Genomic DNA, 24423 nt, shown 5'->3' with positions numbered 1-24423 from the left:
TCATAGGGTATCAAGTCTCTTCTTGGTAACCTGCTGTCCTTCCTCTGAGTGCCACCAGGTCTCCCCCTCCAGGGGACATGGTCAAAGGTGAAGCACCAGAGTATGTGAGAAAGTCATATCCCACTCTCTACTCTACTGTGGAGAATGTTCTGACCATTGGCTAGGTCTTTTAAAAACTGTGAGATCTGGGGAAAAGTCTAAATCTGAAGTGTCTCCTAATGATATCACATAGTTGCATGAAGGAGGAAGTCTTCCTGTCTAATAACTACAGGTTATCCAGGCGAGGAAACCAGGAAACACCATCATCACCACCACCATCACCACCAAGACACACAACACACACACACACACACACACACACACACACACACACACACACACACACACCACAGCCAAAATGTAAGAAGTGCGTGTAAGTAGTCATAGTAAGCATTTTGTGAGGAAGTGGCCCCAGAGTTGTGAGAAATGTATGCTCCACATTTCCTGGTCCAGCCTCAACTCCACAGGCACCTAGAATAAGGAACTGCTTACTCAAGACTTCATGGCCTGTTTGTGCTGGACTGAATGAAAACAGTCCCCACAAGCTCATAGGGAATGGCACTATTAGGAGGTGTGGCCCTGCTGGAGAAAGTATGTTACTGGGGATGGACTTTGAGCTCTCAAGTGCTCAAGCCAGGCCCAGTGACACTCTTCCTTTAACAAGGCCACACTTGCTCCAATAAGGCCACATCTGTTAATAGTGAAACTCCCCACGAATCGTCCGGGAACTAAACATAATCTACACAAGAAAAATAGAAGAATGCTTTCTGGTATATAGCTTAAGCTACTGGCTGAGGATGGTCAGCTGACCCTTCCCACTTCATGTTAAGACATGCCCCACTCTGCCTTGTAGACACACTGGGAAGGTGGACAGCCACCCAGGCTTTCCACTGCCTGCTGAACTGTGTCCCTAGATCTTTGCTCACGAATTCCTTTAAGGAAGAGACTGCAAAGTAGATAAAGCTTACTGCTAACATAGCCTCCCTCTTCTGCACATATATGAAATAAGTGCATTGCTTTTTTTTTTTCCTATTCAAGGAGTTTATGGAAAAATACTGCAGAAAGCTAGCTAGTGAGGGAGAAAAACACACTGCCAAAGTTAATGGTTCATGGAGTCCTGAAGTGGAAAGTAGGCAGCTAGACAGCCTTAACCTGTCAGAGATTCGTCTTGACTTTGCCTTAGGAGTTGGTTCTACTGTGCCCTTCCCTATGCCGTGTACTGCTGAAGCTATGGGCTGGCCGTTGGCTTTCCTGCCTGCCCCTCAGGTGGCTTTGCTTGCTGCTATTTTGTTGTTTGAGGACCTTTATCAGGGATGCAAGGTCAGGGTGAAGGTCTGAACACTTTCTAAGATGTGAAGAAGTTTGAAGGAAAAGGCTGTCAGTCAGTGGGCTCAGCCATGTAAGAAGACCCATACACAGTGGTGTGTGTGTGTGTGTGTGTGTGTGTGTGTGTGTGTGTGTGTGTGGTGTGTAGTAAGGGGGAAATGAGAAAACTGCTGCAGTTTCCCCACTTTCTTCTTGGACTCCGTCCTTGTGGCCACCTGGCACTATCCTTTACCACACTTGTTATTCTAATAGCCAGAATTTGGAAACAACCTAAATGTCTCTCAACCAAAGAAGGGATAAGGAAGCTGTGGTACATTTACACAATGTACTCAGCTAAAAACAAAGAAATCTCGATATTTGCAGGCAAATGGATGGAACTAGAAACAGTCATTTTGAGTGAGATAACCAAGACCCAGAAAGACACACATGGTATATACTCACTTATAAGTGGATATTAGCCCAATGTAGATGTCCTCTGAGAGACTCCACCCAGTGTGGGATCAGGACAGATGCTGGTACTAGCTCCTGGGCTCCAGGTGGAGTTCTGAGAGTGGCATGGAAGAATGCCCAGTAGTGCTGGCACACGCTTTTACTCCCAGCACTTGGGAGGCAGAGGCAGGTGGATCTCTGTGAGTTCAAGGCCAGCCTGGTCTACAAAGTGAGTTCAGGACAGCCAAGACTACACAGAAAGACCCTGTTACAAAAAAAAAAAAAAGAATGGGGGTCTGGAAGAACCCAAGGGGTCCAGGAGTCCCACAAGGAGACCATCAAAGCTGATAAATCTGGACCCAGGGGGCCGTGCACAAACTGTTGCCCCAACCAAAGATAATGCATGCAGTAAGCTTAGACCCCCTGTTCAGATCCAGCTAATGGACAGCTCATTCTCCAAGGTTGTGGGGACAGAGGGACTCCCTTTGACATGAACTCTGGTGCCCATGATTTGATCACTTCCCCTTGGTGGGGATGCAGGGCAGCACACGGAGGAAGGGGAAGCAGGCTATCCAGATGAGACCTGATATGCTGTAGTCATATGGTGGGGGAAGAGGTCCCCTTCTGTCAGAGGTCTAGGGGAGGGGAATAGGGCAAAAGAGGGAGGGAGGAGGGAACAAGAAAACATACAATTGAGAGGACAGCAATCTAGATGTAATCCGATTAAATTATAATAAATTAAAATTTTAAAAAAGAACTTCAAATTGTGCATCTATCCAACTGCCATTTCCTTTATTCCCTTAAAAATATCATATTCAGTTGCATTTTCATGTTAAGTGACATTTAGGGCCTGTGACTTTGGATAATCTCTTATCTACTGGAAGAAAGCATGTGGATTCTCAAATGAACGATGAAGCCAATAGCCATAAGTAGCACTTACTGTCTGCTGGGCACTCTACTAAGCATTTTATCTATGATGTAGCTTTTATTTTTAATCTTCATTTTACAAAGATCAGAAAGGGCGAGTTTCTGGGAACATCTAGTAACTGCAGAATAAAATTTCAGTGTGATGTTCCACACTAATTCTTCCCCTACTTACTTGGCCCCGCCCCCAAGGTCTTCTTCTCTGAAGCTGTTTGTCCCTCAGTACCTAATTGTTACGTCAGCCTGTCAGCCCCCTCCAGGCTTCTAGCTATACATTCTTTCTCTAAGTACTTAGCTTCAGTTTGTTACTGTCTCCATCAACACAGCACACGGAGATATTTTTTAATGTGGCTCCGTAGTCAGCTTTTTCATCTGTAGAACGGGATTACAATACATTTTATCTTCTGTGAATATTAGGAGGGGAATCAAGAAAGAAAATATGTGTAGATGTTTTTGCAAAGTCCCTAGTAGAACCGTTAGCAAAAATAGCGTGGAAGCAATATTAGTCACATTTACTGACTATGAACAGTGGAACGGAAATAGCTAAATAACTTGCCGTGGGAAATGCCACTAGTACCTCATAGGCTTGCTGAGAGAGATGGTGGTGACAAATACTTAGAACACAGTTTCCCTTCCATCACCTGTTCACATAGCTAGGTCTACCTCACCTTCCTGTTTCTGTTTGGTGGTATGCTGTACTTTCAATTCATCTGAACAGTAGAGATGAGTCGTATTTCCTGCCACATCATTCTCCTGCTCATCCCGTGTTCATCAGCACTATTAGAATTGGAGTAGAATAGCATAGTTTAGAGAAGGAAGGTGAGGTGGCTTTCAACAGCTCCCTGGTTGCTGAGTCAGTCAGAGGACAGTCCAGAGGCAGGGACGGGATTTGAGAACTATGTTTAGTTAGATGGCAGAGGAGCCATGGCACCTGGGTTCTCCAACTGGTTTGTCCTGCTAATGCTGAATCTCCTATGTCTAGATTCCATGAAAGCTCATGTCTCTCTCAACTCTGATCAATCTCAACCTCCTCCTCCTCCTTCTCCTCCTCTCTTTTCTTCTTCTTCTTCTTCTTCTTCTTCTTCTTCTTCTTCTTCTTCTTCTTCTTCTTTCTTCTTCTTCTTCTGCAGCAGTAGCAGCAGCAGCTAAGCAGCATTTTCTCTACTTGGTCCCTTGTCTTGTGTACCAGTAGGTTCCACTCACAACTCCATAGTTTTCTTTTTAAGTTCCCCACCTTGCTGACCTAGGCTGTCGCTCATCTTTCTTCTGTTTCTGTGTGGTCTGGGAAAGGCTGTACATAATACTTTACACCCTTGAGCACAATGGCTGTTCCGTAAACAGTTGCCAGAATGAGATTTATTCCTGCCCAGCAGGACCATCCCATGTGTGAGTGGAAGAGGTCACAGCAGGCAAGACTTGGGGTAAAGCCATGCAGAGTAGGAATGAGCAAGATAGAGTGCTGTATTCCACTTGCTTTGGTAAGGACATCCTGGGCAATGCTCTACATGACTTTAACTGATGTGTGTTCCTGGAAGGGGTCTAGAATAAGGTAGGTTTTGCCTGAGGAGAGCCTTTGTTTTCACCTTTAAAATAACAAACAACCTTTTCATGTGAAAAAGAAAAAAATGGCATTGCTTTATATAAACTTTTTAAGAGATTAAAAAATACTTTCTTATTCATATGCACACAGCTGCTCATATAGTCCTTGGTAGCTTCAAGGCAAGAGGAAGTCGGAATAACAGAGTTAAAATATGATGCAATGCCTAATTTAAAAAAAATACGAATTTGAAGTTGCTAGAACTCTTCCAGCAGAGGAGAGAAAACACAAGAGGGGAGGAAAGGTAGTGTGAAGTCACACAGAGAATTGAAGGGATCTTGTGTGCTACAAGAAACAAGAAGCACGGAGGGGTCTGGAGGGAGGGATGCTGGGCCAGCATCTGTGATGGAGCAGTGGTGGAGTCAGGAGAGCAATCACGGGATATCGAGCAGGGCTTGGATATTATTTCCAAGGATTGGACTGTTGCTAGTTAGAGGAAATACACTTGGCAAATATTTAGTGAACACCCACTGTGCACAAGCGCGGGAAGTATTATCCATAGCCTTTTCTGGCGCTCAGAGAAACGGAAGAAAGATGAGAGACAACCTAGATCAGCGAGGTGGATAATTTAACCTAATGTGTTGAAGCAAAGAAAACGATGATTCGCTGTGTGGGACGACCTAGTGGTACACAAGAGAAGGAACCAAGCAAAGTTAGGAGGGAGTGCTAACGCTGAATAGGATGAAACAGGTCGGAGTTGAGGAGAGAGACATGCCTTTTCATGGGATCTGAACACAGCAGATCCAGCATTAGTAGGACAAGCCTATTGGAGAGCACTGTTGTATGGGCAGGCCAATTGAGAAACGCAGCTGTTACTTGACTCGGCTTGTCTCACCCACCCAAAACTTCCAACACCTGGGTCAGCTCCATAGAAGCCGCCAACTGAGGAGCAGAGGAGGGTGAGACTTGCAGAACATGAAGGGAAGGGAGATTTCTCCCTCGGGTGGACAGGGTGGCGGGGCTGCACCTAGACACAGCCATTGTCCTCTGCGCACCAGTGCAGGGGAGGAGGGTTGCCTGAGGCTGAAGAACAGACCAACAAGCACTAGACACAAGGCGGGATCTCTGTTTTGTTCTGGGCTTTTCTGGGGATGTTTCTTGAAAACTGGTTAGAAGATTTTTTAAAAACAAATTGCAATGTATCGTTTAATATTGTCTACAATATGACCAGCTTTTAGCTCACAGCTTGCTTATGCTTTACAGTCTGACAAAGGCACTCTTCAGATTTGTTGGAATCACCGGGAATGCTGCTGCAATACAAGCCATTAGGACCACCCTCCGACATTTATATTCGGCTGAACTAGAGTGGAGCCAAGGGAACCGGATCTCTCGCAATTCTTCCGGCTAGGCTGCAGGCACCGGTTAGCCAAATGGGTTTCTCTTTCATCCTTAAAACATGCCCCAGAGTTTCCCCTCCTTGGCGCTTTTGTGATTTTCAGTGTTAGAAGCAAAATTCCGTTAGTGCTGTTCGCCTTCTGTATATGAAAGAAAACGGTAAAAGGGAGGTAGATGTCCGGTTGACTGTGCTGGTTTGATCTAGCTTCCCAAAGGTGTTCCATCCCTAGGGACCATCAGGATCAGCCAAGCGCACATGTGAACGCTGTACTGACAGATGCCATGAGAGGGCAGCAGAGAGCTTTTCTCTGCTGGCCAGAGAAATCCGACCTAGCTGGAGAATCCTTGGCCGATGCTGAAGGAGGAAATGTTTGAACCTTTAATGGGGAGCAAAGGAAGTATCAGTTGTCTTTGTTTCAGAGATAGCTGAAATCAGAGTCTTTAACTCAAACGAGAAAATAAGAGCAGTAGGAGTTTGGACAAGGAGGTTCGGTTTTAAACAGGAGCAATGGACATATGTTCTGAGATGCTGATGGAAACCTCCAACAGCAAGCCAGTTTGTGGGGTAAAACTGGGTGGGTCTTATAACTGCTCCCGAGACCCATACTACGGAGAGACTTTTGTCTAGATTCAAACCCAAATCAAGAACAAAAACTTTATCTTAAAGCTGAGCAAGTTCTTGCAACCTAGAGAAGCATGTGAGCAGGATACAAAAGGAACCAGGTGAGAGGCAGGAGAGTTCTGGGAGCTGCTGACATCACTGACAGAAGCAGTCTAGGAAAGCTGGTGCCCTCACCTCTACGACCAGGTCCTAGAAGGCCAAGGCGGACACAGGATGCTGTGTGGGTTGAAACACACAGGAAGTCCTTTGCAAATAAGCACAGGACCACAAACGTTTACTACAGCTGGTAGCGGCACACCTGGAGGCAGAAAGACCTCAAGGTAAGTTGGCAAAAGTTTGAGAATTCCACACCGCTTTGTTGTTGGCAGTGCTGATTTGATGCTGCTTTAGACTAGCACTTCCAGAATGTTCTCTGGCATCTTGCTGCTTCTGGTGTGGGTGCAGACTTAAGCCTCCACCTCACTGGGGAACTTATTACAGTGCTGAATCTTGGGTCCTGCCTCAGACCTACAGAATCAGAATTTGCATTTTAACAAGATCCCCAGGTGATTCATATGCATACCATGCATATTAAAGTTTGAAAAATTCTAGGCTAGCATCCAGTCCAGATAGGATCTGATGCCACTGAGGTTACAGAAGATTAATAAGGACACTTTGGAACAACGAAGTGAAGGCAAAGAGATGTGTTTGAGTGACATTAAGTGACTATGTTGCTAATATGTATATTTGTGGGGTTCTTTTTTGTTTATCCTATTTAATTTCTCATAGTTACGTACAAAAATCAACGGATCAATGTCTTTTTCTCAGAGACCCATAAGTAGAGAAAGCTGTGTCCTATTTCAATTTGAAAGAGCATGTGGATGAAAATTGACATTTTTCCAAACAAACAAACAAACAAACAAACAAAAAACCAAAACTCTTTGAAAAGTTGTCACTTTTGTGCTCTGACTCATTTCTCCCAAAAGTATGTTATTTGTTTCTATTTATTCTTCTTTTTCTTTTCTGTATTTGAAAAAAAATGTGTTCTGATAAAGCTTTCCCCCTCTTTCAACCCTTTCTCCCAGATCCTAACCCATCCACCTTCACATCCTCTCTCTCTTTCCCTTAAAAAGAAGAAGAAGAAGAAGAAGAAGAAGAAGAAGAAGAAGAAGAAGAAGAAGAAGAAGAAGAAAGAAAGAAAAGAATGGCCCTCATAGGCTCACGTGTTTGGTGTTTGGGTCTATTTGCTCCTCAGCTGAAGGTGATATTTTGGGAAGGCTGCGGAACCTTTAGGAGGTGGAACCTTACTGGAAGAGATAAATGCCTTGGGAGTGGGCTTTGGGGTCTTATAGCCCAGCACTATTTCCTGCTTGCCCCTTGCCTCCTGCCTATGGAAGCGATGTGACTGATTGGCCTCCTGACCCTGCCTCTGTGCTTTCCATGCCACCATGACTATGTCCCCTCAGACTGTAGGCTCAAGTAAACCCTCCCATCTTGTAAAGTTATTTTTGTCACAGTAATGAGGAACACAACTAATACACTTACTGAATACATTATATTCTTAGAACCCATTAGTACCCACATTACAAAACAGTTTGTGCCTCCATTAGTTTTTTTTTTTAATCAGTGTTTAAAAATAATTTACTAACTCAATAGCTTACAGCAGCATAATTTTATTTTCCTATAGTTTTGGATGTACAAAATCAACTTCACTGGACTACAGTGATAGCATCAGCAGGCCATCTTTATGGAATGTTGTGGGAGAAACCTGTTCCTTTTCTCTTTAGCTTTGGTAGGCCTGGTGCTACCCTCGATGCCTTTCATGGCTCCTGGCCCATTCCCACAATCTTGAGGTCAGTGGTTTAGGATCTGTCTTCAGACATGCAGTGCCAAACATCCTTTTGCCTGTAAGAATATCTGTGTTCATACATGAAGCAAACTACATACTGAACACTGTCCCTATTTCAAAAGCTTAGTTCAGTCACATTTGGAAAAAGCACTTTTTCCATATGAGACAACATTGCCAGAGTCCAAAGATAAGGACCCAGGCACTGTTCAGTAGCCATTATTTAGCCTATCATAAATTTTGAACTATAATGTTCATTAGCAAATTATAAAATATGCTTTCTCACTGACTAAAAGAGTGTAATTTGGGGCTCGGGCAATGGCTCAGTGGTAAAAAAACAAACAAACAAACAAGTAATGCTCTTCCAGAGAACCCGAGTTTAGTTTTACTTCAGTTCCCAGCACCCACTTCAGGCAGCTCGCACCCCCTTTCACTCCATCTCCAGGGCATCCAGGTTCCTTTTATGGCTTCCGTGGGTACCTACGATCTCTTGCACACCTCCTCATATGCAAATGCTGGTATATCTATAGCTATTGGGCTTTCTGGATCTTGAAAAACAGCTTAGAAATGATCTAGTCCACTCTTGTTTACCTACATGAGTGATTAAATCTCAAAAGACAGTAGTAGCATGCCCAGAGCCACAGTTTCATTTATTATTTAGTCAATTAAAACTCGTAGCACAGTTACCATGTACCAAGATTATAAAATAATATGAGAAAGGAGGAAATCAAGAATGGTGACCATGGATTTAAGAGGTAGGTACCGTAATATTTACACTAGAAACCAGGTCTCCCGAATTCAGTCACAAATGCTCTGTACGTTACAAAGGAGGTTTATATGCCTGGTGCTATTAATTCATTACTGATAAAGCAGAAATAGCATTGTGCACATGTGCACATTAGAAACACAGAAATTCAGACTCTCTGGATTTCAGGCTGGAAGGAAGTTTGCTCCTTTCTCTAGAGGGAAGCTCTCCTATGGTTCCATGGTGACCCATGGCTAGCCAGGTCTTCTGCAGAGCAGCAGAGAGGCAGCAAGGTAGCTCCCTGAACTTCTTTGGGCATCCTCAGGGAGATCTGTTGCAGCTGATGGATAGGTCTGCAGGCAGGGTGAAGGGAGCACTTCTCTCACGTGGGGCACCAATTTGCCTGAGCTGGAAAAACCATACTGTCTATTCCCCAGAGGGTCTGAGGTGGAAAAAATGATGCCATTAACTCTCTCCATATGCATTCTATACATATTTTTGAATGTGTGCCTGTCAACCTGACGCTTGCTACTATATGAAACACATTCAAAATAATTTCTTTGTAGCTCTCAGAATAAAATGCTTGGGTACAATATGATCATGGTGACAAAAAGCTATAAAGCTCTGAATCATCTTTCTTATGTTAATCCCGTCATCTCAAGCTTAAGTGAGGAATATACATATATTTCAAAATACTTCAGATATAAAGCATTTCCTTAGGGCTTGTTTTTCTAAGCTCAATGGAAATTAAAAATCTTGTCACAGTAACAAAATGACATCATTGGGAAGATATGAAAATCAAATTATTAGCTTGGTCTAGGGGTGGATAATGCAGACTTCCCTGTTTTTTAATTTTTTTTTGGAGGGGGGGGGAGAGGATGTTGGCTACCTAGTTTGCTTTCTACCACCATTGGAAGGCTCATTCCCAGAAAGAAATATGGCTGGCCTTTCCTCAGCACAGATGAAAACTGTGATGGCTTGCTGGAACTGTGCTCTGCAGACCTTGGTTAAACATGGCAGGATTGCAGCATGAGGTGGAAGAAGAGGATCTGGTTTTCCATCCTGACACAAATGCTCCGAATGTGTCTCTTTTAGTATGGCCATCCTCTGACCACCTCACCCTACTCACAACTTGTCCCGTCTCCTAGGTGAGAAAACATCTAGTTTTCTTCTCTCAGCCTAGTCTCTTATCTCATCACAAACTACTCCGACATCTTTTAGGTCCCTTTGCTTTCATTTTAGTTGCCTGCTTTGTATGTCAATACTAGTAGAGTTTGTTAGCTATAGAAATCTGAATTCTCCAGGAGGCCTCGTAAATTTCCTTAAGTAGGAGAAGCCTCAAAAGTTAAACCAACCTGGAAAAGAAAATCTAAATATATTACCTATCTACCTCAAAGGAAAAAAAAAATGACTAGAAGACCAATTTTCAGAATATTAATGCTAGCTGAGCCATGTGATTCTTGTGTGTGCTTCTCTAGCTTACAAGTGTATTGTTAGCAGAAATAAGGAACCGGGAAGAAAATGTCAGAGCATTGTGTTTTCCTCTCTATAGCTGTAGGGAAGAATGTAGAAAGATTCCTCTTGGTCATTGCAATGGGCCAGGATCAGATAGGTATGTACAAGAAGTTTCTTGGGTTAAATAGAACTTGATTCAGTAAATAAGATGACCCAGGGCCAGCCCTAATTAAGGTTATCATGCATTAATGCCCATAAATGGCTAAATGGATCCTCCATCACGCTTTAGACTAATTACATTTGATTAAGGGGGTTCCTTAAAAGCTGTTCTTTCACAGGGAAATTTAAATGACTGCTGGCTTCCATTGACTGATGGGGAAGGGTCACCCGATAAATTGATTAGGCAGTGCAGCATTGCAACTTTGGGATTCCAGTTGTGCAGGACCCCTGGAGCCCTGTTTCATAAATCCGAGACCTTGGAAGGTGATTACAATATTCTGTTGCTATTTTTGTGCTGAAGGCTCTCTGTGTGAAGTAGTGACCATTTTATTCCACACCAATTGGTGAATTTACTGCTCATCTGTTTTTTTTTTTTTCTTACATTTTCAAAGGTGTCCTTCTCAACCATGAGGGCATTTCCTCCCTTGGGTTTGATCTAAATGATACTACTTTATAGTTTTATGCCTATGTAATGAGTGGCAGGAGATGGTGGAAATGGCTGAAAAGCAACCAGGCTAAATTATTAGCTGAGATTGGGTATATTCAGCGTGTTAGGGATCTAGATGGGTAGAACTGTAGTGGAAAATTTGGTTTCAATAAAAATTCAGTTATGTTATGTCAATATGTTTTTGTTTGAATCCCAAGTGTGGGATATAGGATTGATTTTAGTTTGTCCGCAGCTGATAATTGCCTCTTATGGCTCAGAGAGGGGCGTGGTCTTTGCCAGCTACAGTTAGTTTAATGCTGAGATTCTGAGAGGGTATAAATATCAGAGCTCAGAGAGAGTAAGGACACTATGAAGGAGTCTTGAAGGAGATGGTCAGAGTGATTGCTGTTGCTGGTTTATTGGACTGCTAGATATCCTGCCAACTATGCCATAAAGGACATTAGGATGAAACATAGATTATTGAATCTACCAGTCTCAAACATTTTACACTGGTATGGGTTGTTGCATATTGATAGAAATTTAAGATTATTTTGTTCAACTCTTGCTTAATGTATTGTACATGTACAACTCATTTATTGTATATTGATAGGAATATAAGATTATTTTGTTCAATTTCTGATTAATGTATTGTGCATATACAACTCATTTAGAAATGTGAATTTCTACTCTCACGAAAGCTAGCTGTTGCAAACTGTTCAGGATGATTGGAGATTCAAGTTAGTAGTTAGTCACCTATAAATAAACTTACGTGCAATGCTTGTCTGTTTAAATATACTGAGATAGATAGGTGGTCTTCAAGTACTTCAGAGATCTACACAATATGACATTCAAAGTTGTTTTAATAATAAAAGGCTTTTCTGACAGAGAGAGATACATTCTCTCCTGGCAGCACCCCTAATCTACTTAAAAGATAATAATGAGCATCAAAGAAACAAATGTAGCAAGATAGCCACTGGACAAAAATAAATAAATAAATAAATAAATAAATAAATAAATAAATAAATAAATAAAAACCTGTCCTTATTTCAACTGCTCACAGCTGACTGTCCAAACTGTTGACAGTCAGGACACTTGGAAATTGACTGTCCAACTTTGCAGAGACTACACAGGCCAGTCCTTCAAAAGTCTTGCTTCACAGAAAAGTCTGTCAGATATTCTGGGATGGTAGGTGGAAGACTGGATGTCCCAGTGACACAGAAGGGCTGCTGGTAGTGGTCCAGGCAGTCAGCTGTCTCAGTCATGTCTACAGTTCTTCGAGCCGATTGCTCTACACTTCCTACATACTTATGTAACATTATTTCCTTCTCCAGTCTCTGATGGGATTGAAAGCTAGATAGTCATAGTCCTACTACAATTAAGATTAGTTGTTTAGGAATTAAGACAATGTGTTAGGTCTAAAATGGTGGTTTTAGTTTGCTAATTGTAAGTTATGATAAGAAAGTGATTTAGGTACAGATTTTTGAGCTTACCATTGATAGAATAGATAGTGCAATACTTTTCCAAGATTTCCAAATATAAATAGGCTGGACATTGTAAATGTAATTCTTACCTGATAATTATTGTAATTATTGTTATTGTATATAGTTTGTTAATGTTACAGAAAAAAAAGCTATTTTTAAACAAAAAGGGGGACATGTAGTGGAAGTTTTGTTTTGTTTTGAAAAATTCCATTATATAAATGTGTTTTTCAAAATCCCAAGTGTGGGATATGGAGCTGTTTTCAGTTTGTCCATAGCTAATAACTGCCTCATGCAGCTTGGGGAGGGGTGTCATCTTTGCTAGCTGCAGTTAGTTTACTTCTGAGATCTCTGAGAGGGTATAGATACCAGAGACCAGAGAAAAAGGACGCTTTGAAGGAGACTTCGAGGAGATGGTCAGAGGAGGAAGAAAGCTGCTTGTTTGTGCGGCTGCTGTGTTTGCTGTTGTTGGTTTGGTGCACTGCTAGATATTCTGATGACTGATATTGGTATTGCTCCAAAGAACTTGATGACCTAAACAGCAGGACATTGCTAAGAAGGACTCTGTCCCTTCTCCCCACTAACCTTCTATCTTATCTGTTGTTGGAGGTTGGTGGAAGGAAGGTAGAGGTTTAAGTAGCCCCATTGGAATAGTCAACAAAAATAACACCAACACTGAATTCTTAGAAATGGCAAATAAAATGAGAGTATACTATCATTGAAGTCTGTAACTAATCAGTCAGGATTTTTTTTTTTGAGAAAAAAAAACTTATTTCAGAATAATCTTTTAGTGTAAAATGTTTCATATATGTTTGTATACATGAATGCAAGTATATATCTCTTCCAAATCATTTCAAAAGTAAATGTAAACTTCAATCCAATAAAGATGAAATAAAGATGATAACCTTGTGGATATAAAAAGGGAAAAGGAGAAGGAGAGGGAGAAGAGATGGAGAAACATGGGGACAGAGACAGAGACTTTTGTGTACTTTAGGTAGATTCTCACTGTGTATCCAGGCTTCTCTAAAGTTCTCTTCTTGCTTTAGTATCTTAAGTGCTAGGTTAAGGATATGCCTTGCCTTGTCTACCTGCTGTGTAGATTGTAATCTGGTCTTAGTCTTTATTTCTCTAGAGCAGTGGTTCTCAACCTGTGGTCAGAACTCCTTTGGGGATTTAACAACCCTTTTACAGAACTCTTCTGAGACCACTGGGAAATCAGATATTTGCATTGCAATTCATAACAGTAGCAAAATTACAGTTATGAATTAGCAACAGAAGTAGTTTTATGGGTGGGGGTCACCACAACATGAGGGACTGTACTAAAGGGTCACAGCATTAGGAAGGTTGAGAACCACTGCTCTACAGCTTTTGGCCTAGCTGTTCTCACCTGTGCAGCCCAGGAAGATAAAAACAGAGAAAGCAAGCGGCACAGCATCAGAGCTCATAGAAACACAAGTGTGAGGTCACAAATCCCGAGGAAAGATGGGTTGGAAAAAAAGACTATCCACCCAACGTGCTCCTCAGGGAAGGAGTCAACATAAGGTTTCTTCAACAGGGGAAGAGAATTGTCTTTGATTTAGGAAGAGAATCACCTCCATGCATGTGCTTGGATGTTGGCTTCTCCACAAAGTAGCTACATGACCTTTGAAGAGGGCGCTGCATTTTCCATGGGCAGACTGACGTTCAGCAGTCCGTTCCTCAAACACTGTTAAAAGAAATCAATAAGCTAATGAATGTAAAAGGCTTAGAACCATGCCTGACTCGTCGCATGCAATAAATGTTAGCTCTTATTACTTTTGTGCCCTTTATCTTTAACTGACATTTTGTCAAAACTTTCTTTAGAAAGGTCAGCTGTTGGTATTAGGAATTTTCTCTTAAAGCTGCATTGTGTCACTCCCCTCTCATCTGCCCTGAGTTTATGCTGCAATCCCAGGTCTTGTTTCCCATTTTGAGATTTCCTGTGTGACTTTAAAACATTCCAAGTATGATATTTTTCCAAACTTCAAGCAAGCCCTTGCTATTAGAAAAAATAATGAAGGTAAATATTTGCCACATTTGAAGCACCATGATTTCTGTGGGTTAATATTTTACATGAAGTTTTGCATCTAATCCTCCAAGCTGACAGGCCAGACTCTTCCAAGGGTTAACCCTGAGGGCTGTATTTTGTGTCCTTCTGGGAAGGGTGCCCTTTCTACTGAATCCATCAACCTAGATCTATCTTCCCAGCATCCCCTTTCAGTTGGCTTATGTACTTTAAACTTCTTTAATCTTTCCTGCTTTATTATCTTTTCTATTCTATCTTATCTAGTCTGAATTTTTAGTTTGCTCTTTCATCTTGTTGATTTTGTAGCATGTTATCACCTTTTATCTAAATTGTATGGATTTGCTTTGTATGTGGGTTTCAGTTTTGTACGTAGTTTGTCTTTACTGGCAAGAGAAAGACTAGGCAGCTGAGGGCAGTGGCTGAGCCAGTCCAGAAACAACAACTGGGCTGGCTCTTTGTCCTTTTCAACATATAATCAAATAGCCTTTAAGTTTTATACTGCAAGTTTGTTCCTTTTTCCCCTAAAATGAAATTTCTACTTAAAATATATCAAGTTACTTGAATAGCTTCATCTCTGGATTTCATTTTCTCTTATTTTACCCTCTCCCTAGTATAATATTTGTTTCCAAAAAAGTCATTTTGAGTCAGAATAGTGCTATCGCCCATGGTATAACTCAAACGTTTTAATTGCTTCCCAGTTAAAATCTACAGTATCTTTTTAAAAAGTCATTAGATATTGACTAGGACTTTCCCACAATGCACAGGTGATCAGGAGAAAACTGGGCAAAATAAACCCGCAGGCCATGTTTGATGGTCATCTGACTTCTTGAGTGTTCTTCATCCTTTCCAAGGGTCTCTGCCTCAAGACAATCTGCACTGTCATTCTCCATGCACTGTGGTAAGGAAGGAATCCTTCTCTCCATGTGAAGTGTGTGTACTTGAGTTTCCCTTTCCACTCAGTCTCAGGCACATGGTTCCTTCTTTAATTATTATAGTACAAAAGTATTCATGCATGTGCCTCTGTCTCTCTCTCTCTCTGTCTGTCTCTGTCTCTCTCTCTCTGTCCTTTAGTATTTGTTGTTGCTTATGTCATATGTCTAGGGGTGACAACATGGGACTGGCTAACCTATCAGGAGATAAGAGAAAAATAATCCTTCCTCTCTCAGCAAAAATTGATTGCCTAAAGCATTTCTTCATTCACCTTTTCTTGAAACACATTGCTCTTCTCAAGTGTCTGAAATGTCTCCCACCACCCATGGAATAAAACCTCTACTTGTCAGCTCAGGATTCAATGGCCCTGGGCTGTCCTCAGCATCATCCTACAAATATGTCTCTTTCATTAAATGAAGCGGCCAAATGGAAGAATTGACCTTCTTCACTTATGGCTCAGATATTCCCATGGCTATTTCTGTGTCCATATTCCTTGTGGGTCTCTTCAAATGCAGACTTGTTCCATTTGTCAATGTCTACAGCACATCATCTTGAAATTAATTTTCCTACCGTGACTTCCCTATGTGAAAATAACTAGTATTTCCACGATCTTCTCTGAAGAAATGCTATGTGTGGAATGAAGTTAGGCTTTGTTTAGATGGACCAGGGTTCAGATGCTAGCTCTGCTATGTTATATCATATCTGGCCTGGGGTAAGATATCTAGCTTTTCCTTTCCCTGTAGCCCTGGGCTTCTTGTATGCAGGCAAGTGCTTCATCACTTAGTTACATATCCAGTCCTAACTTTTAAAACTCTGTTGTAAATCTCTCACATGAAAATTAGGCAACCTAACTAGGCAGGGTTAATGTCAAGGACAAACCAGGAAATAAGACATTCTGACATTTCTTAGAAATCTTGGGGGAAAAAATCCATGAAGCTATGAATTATAATTTAAAGAGAAAAAAGGAAGGGAGGGGCCTCTGTCATGAAAGTTAGGGACACATACACACACACACACAGACACATACACACACACACATACACACACACACACACACACACACACACACACACACACACACACACACACATATATATATATATATATATATATATATATATATATATAGAGAGAGAGAGAGAGAGAGAGACAGACAGACAGACAGACAGAGACAGAGAGAGAAACACACACAGAAAGAAACAGACGGAAACAGAGAGGCTGAGAGACAAAGACAAAAGACAGAGCTTCAACTCTCAACTCTCACTTGATTCCCATGGCTTTTCTTGTGTTTCTGTCTTCATTTTAGAACATTTTAACACAAGGAACTGGACAGCTTTGTATTGTGTCTGAGGAATGCTGAAGTTGTCCTAGGCAGATTGTCATAGGCAGAAGAGATAAAGGCAGGAGACGTGTTCCCCAGCAGCCTAGGGACCTCAATCCTGGCCAAATCAGGATTGAACTTGAAGACAAAACTTTCAGGACTAGACAGTGTAAACCAGAAATGGAGTTTAAATCCTTCCCTCCCTTCCTCCCTCTCTCTCTCTCTCTCTCTCTCTCTCTCTCTCTCTCTCTCTCTCTCGCTCTTTCTCTCTCATTCTCTTTCTCTCTGTCTCTTCATATCCATCTATGTATTTAGTGTACATGTATGCACACGTGTGTATATATGTGTAGTGTGTGTGTGTGTGTGTGTGTGTGTGTGTGTGTGTTGTGTAGGTCAGATGACAGCCTAGGTCTCAGCTTTCTCCCAATACCTCGGGTTTCACGTCCATGCCTACACATTTCAATTCATAAAATCATCTCACAGTCTAATATTTTAATACAGGCTTAAGTACAGGCTTAAGAGAAAGACAAGATCTTGTAAGAAAATAAGATGGCTGAAAGTGTGGGCATGGGCACGGGCTTTTATTTACAGTCCTCCTATCTAGGATGCTGATGGGTTTGAAGCTATTATCTTTGAAGTTAGAGTAAGGACCCCAATGAGACCACCAGATAGCTCACTGGGGCTCCTGGCAGGATGGCAAATCTCTAGATTCAAAGAAACAGGCTCTCAACTGAAAACAAAGTTAACAGTTTTGTTTGAGAAATGTAGAAATGATCTGAAGGAATGAAGAATGCCCCGCCCCAGGTCATAGACATTCAGACATGAGGCCTGGCTCATTTAGATTGTAAAACAAAACAGCTGTAGTTAAAAAGCAATATATTCCTGGGCCAGCAGCCTTTCCACAAATGTTGTGGCTTGTGCTGTTCCTCAGCTGGTGATAGATGTCATCCATGTCCCCACAAACGTCTTTTCCTTTCAAACCTGCCTCAGGACCATATTGAAAACAAATTAGTTTTCATCATTGTTATTTTGTAATCATAGTTATTTGCATCTGGAGTACTTTCTATATATAAAAATATATATATTACTGTATATATATAATACTATATATACATATATATTACAGTTTCTGAGATATCTGGGATAAATTGAAACTATGTGGCAGTAAATCCTTCCAACACTTAGAAGCTTCTGCAAGGATGTCAAGTTTGAGGTCAGCCGAGGCTACACGGGGGAATCCCTGTCTCAAATCCAACAACAAAATTCCAAAAAAAAAATTATGTTAAAGCAGTCTTGGAAACGTGTTAAGTCAGTAAGCAATTTTTAACACGTGCAAGGAATTGAGAAAAGCGTGCTTCCTAAGGCAGATAAAGAAAGGACACAAGTTAACAGCAGGCTGTGAAATAGACACATTTACCAGCTCAAGGAAATAAGGATAATTTTTTACCTGATTATGCCAGTTTTAGCACGGGAGCTGTGTCATCAAAGGGATCCAGCAGCAAGGCGCAAATTGAGGAGCAGAGCCCTCCCAGCCAGCACAGCTGCCTGGAGGCAGGAAGGCATGGGGAAGATTGGAGTCGCGTTTCAAGTAAAGACTATTTTTACAACAAAAATCACACCTCTCTTGGATCTGTCCATGTTACTGCCACTTGACTAAACAGGTTGGAAAGGACAGCAGCAGACTGTGAAAAGCATTTATTCCTTGCTGGACATATTAAAGGAATGCAGATTTCTTTAGTTTTCTCCAATAGGAAGTAGAGGACCAGACAGACTCCCAGCTTCCTTAGCAAAGAGAAAAGGACTGGGGAGCTGAGAGAAGAGAGAACCGAGCACAGGGATGCAATGGTACAGGCAGTGCCTGTGTGGGGGAAAGTGTGGCTCATGAAAGGTCACTTTAATGTAATATATGCTATATATGTATATATAATATCTCTGTTATATGTGCATATATTTGATGTATGTGTGTAGAGAGTGCAAAGTAGATTAATGAAAGCTATTTAGTGACATATGCATATGATGATGAAATTTTCATTTCATAGTAATCTTAAATACTTTACTATTTACAGACCAGGTATTATTTTGATTCCAGTGATACAGAAATTATAGCTCATGGTGGTTTAGTATATTAACTAGGCCAGTTCTAAGTGGTGCTGACCTGGGCAGAGCTCTGAGATCATTTTCATGGTACTCTGTAGCGCATAGAAGCATCCCGTAGTTTTAAACTATGTGAATTTTACTGTTTTCATATTTTCAGGAATGCTTCTCTTGAACACTCATGGCTTCATTACTGTTATGTGGGTTGGGTTATTGAATGATTGTGTCTAAATTGCATATGTTGTCTATAACTACACTATGTTTAATTTTTGCTTTTCACAGGAGTCTCATTCATGTAAAAGGTAAAGTCCCTAAGCTGTCCTTTGCACTGGATGGCAGAAACACCCAAGGGATCGGTTTTGGCTAGGCTCCTGAGACTTTGGAGTTTTCAATGGGCTCAAACACAGTCCACACAATAATAAGCAATGCAGCAGTTGTCCCTGCAGTATGCTGTGCTGAATTTTAAGGACTGAAAGTGTTGCTTCTGGTTATGCACTGTGCTAGCTCAGCAGTCCCTAGCTGGTGCTAGATGGAAACACCCATAAATCTGTAGCCAGACAGCAGTGAAAAGGGCCAGCAAGGGGAGGGCAGGAGCGGGCAAGGAAGCTGTGTGGAGAATCAGGAGAGTAGCCAAGACTCTTGGGAGAAAACTAGCTGGCCTGTGGGACCCACGAGGACAGTGCTGCCCTGTGTGCATCTTTGTGTCCCTTGATTGGCAGAGTGGATGGGTGCCTCTGGACCTGCTGTTTGGTTTCTGTGCCCCTAGCTTTAGGCAAATTGTTTTTGAGTGGAGTCACACCCTTCGTACACATACCAATGAAGCGAACATATGATATATACTTCAAAAATTGAATAATTCATTCTTTTTAGGATTGGTGTCATTAATTTTAATGCTTGTCTCTGATAGAACAAACATCCTTCATCTTCATTACACTGAAAGGCAGTTCTTCCAACCGCTCTCAAAAACACGTATCCATTTATGTTTTCAATTTACTTTGTGCTATTTTTCAAAAAGTCAGGTCAAGACCTAATTTCTAAAGCAATCTTAACAGTGTTTTATTGTTCGCCAGTGACTTATATGATTAAGGAATCCATCAGGATTTTCTTTGTTGTTGTTTTTTTCTGTAGCCTCGGTGCCAATGTCTCATTCTCTGTGCTTTGCAGTTCAGCATCTTGAATAAAAATTCCTGACAAGAAATGGGTATTATACTTTAGCCAATGGCAGCTCCATTCCAACAGTGACATAATTTCTTAGAATTTGTGCTTTCTTATTGCAAACTTCAATCATTTAAATATCAACGGCATTCAAATCCTTGCCATATACCATCTCCCTGTGATAGAAGGTATTGTGACTTCTTTCAAGGGAAGCAGTAGAACCTAATGTTCAGTCTCAAAAAAAAATCCCAATGGTTTATCAAAGCATAAAGGGAGCAGAGCGGTTGATAAAGGAGTTATTAGGTTACTGAGCAGACATATCTCTAGGATCATTACAGAAGTCACTAGATGGGAGGAAGGAAGACAAAGCATGGCAGAGCCATAGATCGCTCAGCTTTAGATGCCTATAAAGAGCAATTCAGTTCAAGACACATGAAATAAAAAAAAATGTTTAGGTCCCCAGTTTACTGGCTTCTACGGGTTTGACTGCAGGTGGAGGAAGGAAGGAAGGCCCTTTCAAGGACAGGAAATAGAAAAAGGAATTCTCCTGAAAATGAATGGCATCATCTACTAGGGGTGATGGTGGCATCAGGACAGGTAGAATAAGGAATGGCTGTTGCGCTGTCCTAGGTAGAGTCCATGTCCTAAAGCAACAGTGATTTAGAAAATGCCGAGAATGTTCCCCCAGCGAACAGACTGCTGTGACTGGTGGGTTGAGCAGACCTCGAGACCTGCTGAATACACCCAGAGTTTTTCTGGGCTATTGTTCTAGATCATATAATTAAATCACCAACACACTTATGAAATAAATAGTTTCAAACATTCCAAAGTTTCTGCAAATGAAACATAGCCCATATAATTTTAAGTCAACAGTTAACTACCAGAACTGCCATTCATGTGGATAGCTGTTGGTTTGAAATAATTGTATGCTTAAGATAAAAAGACCCAGGGAGAAAGGTTGAGTGTTAAATATATCTATCAGCAATTATAATTTGGTCATGCATTTTATAATACATTTTAGATGAAATAAATTAAGAGGGTTTGCCTATAATGAGTAGAAAATCTTACAAATAAAAAAGTAAATTGGGGAGATAAATATTTAGTATTTAAATGCAAGTCCAGTTAGTTACATAGGGATATTAATTTAGAAAATCTATCAAATATGTTTGCTTTTCATTCAGATATTCATTTACCTATGCATTAATTTGTTTTTCAAATTGTTTAATGAATGTTTCAGGTAGTAGATGTGAATATATAACTTGGAAATTTATACTTTATTGGAAAAATACAACCAGTAAAATATGAAGAAGAACTATTTCTGCAATTATTTTTTTTTGAGACAGGGTTTCTTTGTGTAGACTTGAATCTCCTGGACTTGTTTTGTAGACCAGGCTGGCCTCAAACTCAGAGAGCTGCCTGCCTCTGTCTCACTGAGTGCTGATGAAAGGTATGTGCCACCACGCCCAGCTGCAGTTAGAATTTTTTCAACATTGTTTTTTATTTTGTTCATTTTAAAAGCACTTAAAACATTTTGCACAAAGTCAGCTCTGCTTCTCATCTGGGATTTCTTCTTGTTTGTTTGTTTGTTTCATAAAAACCCATTTTAGTAGTCAGGTGTATTCTGCAAAATAACAATTAAAAGCATAGTATATTAGATAGATGAACCAGTAACACTATTATTACAAGCTGGTATATGGTGTTTGCGTTATAGAGTGTCTAGGAGCACACTAAGTCTCTTTATCACATCATAAATTCAAGCACAAAGTAAGGGAATAACAATCAGTTTGTAATCTGAATAAATTATTAAAAAATTTAAGACTAGGTCTAAGGCTTCAGATAGGGCAAAGGAAGGATTCAATATTAGGGGAAAGAAGATTGAAAATATGCCACAAAACGTTCCAGTCAATGATGGACCACAGATAAATGGTCCCATGAAAATTTAAGAAATGAAAAATTCCCTATTGGCTATTGACATTGTAGCCATAAATGTCATAGCATAATCTGTTACTTTTGTACTTGAATTTATGATGCAATTAAATTTTTAAAAAGAGATTTACGTGCCATTGGGATGGCTCAGTGGGTAAGGGTAACCTACTGTGTCTACTATGAATCCTGTTGACGTAAGATCAGGATCCAGGAACCTTATGTTAATCGGAGAAAACTAAGTTCCACAGGCTGTGCTCTGACTTCCACATACATACTCCAGAATGAGGGTGCTTCTCCATCATGCACTACCTACCTTCATACATACATACATACATACCAACTAAGTAAGTAATTAAGTTAAAAACAAAACTTTGTGATTGAGGGTATCTAAGTGTCCAGAACAACAACAAAAAAGATGGCCATAAAACTATGTGACTTATTCAGAGTGCAGAAAACACCCCATTACTTTATAAGAAGAAACACTATTTTCTTCCTGGACATTGGTTTGAGTTATGAGTCTTGACTGCATCTTTCCAGTAGTGTAGTGATAGGGTGAGGTGTTGGTAAATACCATTAACTACATAAATGTGGTAAATATGATACTAATTTATGCAAAAGCGAAAGGAATACAAAGAATAAACTGGAAGCTGCATCTTCCTCTCCTCACACCAGCTTCAGTGGTGGTTGTAATAAAGTTAAACATGTGGCTAAAGTTAAGTCTCAGTGATAGGGAATATTTGGGCAGCCTGATGATTTGTGTGCTGCTCAATCAAATGACCTACTGTTCAAGGGTGTGTGTGCGCATGCGCGTGCATGCATGCATGCAAACACATGCATGTGTGTATAGCAGTATACCCACTGTGCACTAGAAGCCATCAGAGCCCAGAAATACCACTTCACTTCTATTTCTATATCTTGTGCAGAAAACAGTGGACAACCAAGCAGACACCTAGCTGGCATCTGTGTGTACCTCTGTTGTTATCCATACTTGGCTTTGCTAGCCATTTCCCCAGACAGACAAGATACCAAGTTTTTGTAATATGGTTGGAGATGTTATATCCTCTATTAGCAGCTTAGCACTTAATTACCGAGATATTAACTTAGCTTATAGGAAATATAAAAGGAGGAAGGACATAGTTAATGCATATGCAAATTTGTTGACATAAAAACAAAGAGGGAGTTTTTACATTGCGGCTGTTACTTCTGTCACTGTTGACATGATCATAGTCATATCTTCCAGTATCCTTTTCGTGTTCCTTTTACTCTTAGCAAGTACCACAGAACACAGTGGTTGCTTCTCTGGATGAGTGGTCTGAGCTTTCATTCCAGTAAAGTATAAGCCATTAACAGTCTAATTGTGTATGGATTGATATAATTCTCTGTTACCTTTTATCATAGGAAATATGTTATTACAATGGTCTACGGTTCATTGCCAAAGGCAACAGTCTAACTTTGCCCTTCAAAGTCAACATCAATCAGGTTGTCTGATAAGGAAACTTCTATCTTAGATTATTGATTCATTGGTGAGAGGAGCCCAGCGTGGCCTTAGGGCAGCATCAGAATCCAGTTTTAATGAAAATGTGTCTGTGCTCTGTAGATAGAATCTGTTCTCAAGAGCTACAGTTTCTCAGGAGACACAGACCTAGGGGGTTTGGTAAAGATGGTTTTCTTCCTCCTTTCTAAGGGTGAGATGAGCCACCATATTTTAACCTTCAACTTCTAGAGGAATGATGGAATGAATTTGACATATTGCTCCATAACATGATGGATTTACAATTGATATATATTAAAGTGAATTGACTTTGGTGGACATTATGATGGAATTCTGCAGATGTGTACACCTCCCTACATTTAAGCAGTGTACAGTTCCCACCACTTTCATTTCCTGAGACGTTCTCTCATGCATCTTTCCTGCCAACTCCTTTGACCCTTGACACAGAGCACCAATCAACTTTATGTCAACATAGATTACAGCTGCATTTTCTATAATTTGTTAGAAATAGATCATAGATTATTTATTGTTTTGTATATGGCCTTTCCCACTGAGGATCATTCATCAAAGCTAATAGTTCATGGTCTTTATGTTACATCCAGAGTCCATTTTCATTTCAGTATTTCTCTGTGCTCACACGTAGTACATGTGCCTTTTTCTTTTACTTCATTGGCATCTATGATTGTACTTATCCCATGCTTCATTGTGTCATAAGTAAATATTCAGGGTTGGGAATTCTGAACCATCAATTCATTTAGTTTTATAAGAGACTGCGGTTTCTTTCTACAGCAGTGTGTTATTTATCACTCCTGCAAAAGTAAAGAGCATCTCTGTTGTTCCTTATCTTTACCAGACTTGTTGTGAATCTCCCTCATTTTATCCATCTTAATGGGTAAACAGTGTACAGCCACTGTGGTTTAGTTTTGCATTTTTCTAGTCATCAATCAGATTGACCATATCTCATTGTGCTTACCACTTGAGTATTTTCTTTTAAGTGTCAGCTTAACTATTTTGTTCATTTAAAATTAGTCTGTTTTCAT

At 40.6% G+C, this 24423-nt stretch overlaps 1 long non-coding RNA gene across 1 annotated transcript in view; it reads right to left on the bottom strand.

Annotated features, from left to right (window-relative positions):
• LOC311593420 overlaps positions 1–18482 on the bottom strand; it is a 34351-nt gene extending 15869 nt beyond the window's left edge. Inside the window, exons 1-2 of the long non-coding RNA XR_014777705.1 lie at positions 18164–18482; positions 14014–14126 (exon numbers count right to left, since the gene is read on the bottom strand). This is a non-coding gene — a long non-coding RNA (uncharacterized lncRNA). The remainder of the gene's footprint in view (positions 1–14013; positions 14127–18163) is intronic.
• Positions 18483–24423: the final 5941 nt, after the last annotated feature.

Source organism: Acomys minous (assembly GCF_964271855.1).
Source record: "Acomys minous genome assembly, chromosome: 3".
NCBI lineage: Eukaryota > Metazoa > Chordata > Mammalia > Rodentia > Muridae > Acomys > Acomys minous.
The sequence above is the reverse complement of the archived record's forward strand: the minus strand, read 5'-3'. Positions and strand labels throughout refer to the sequence as shown.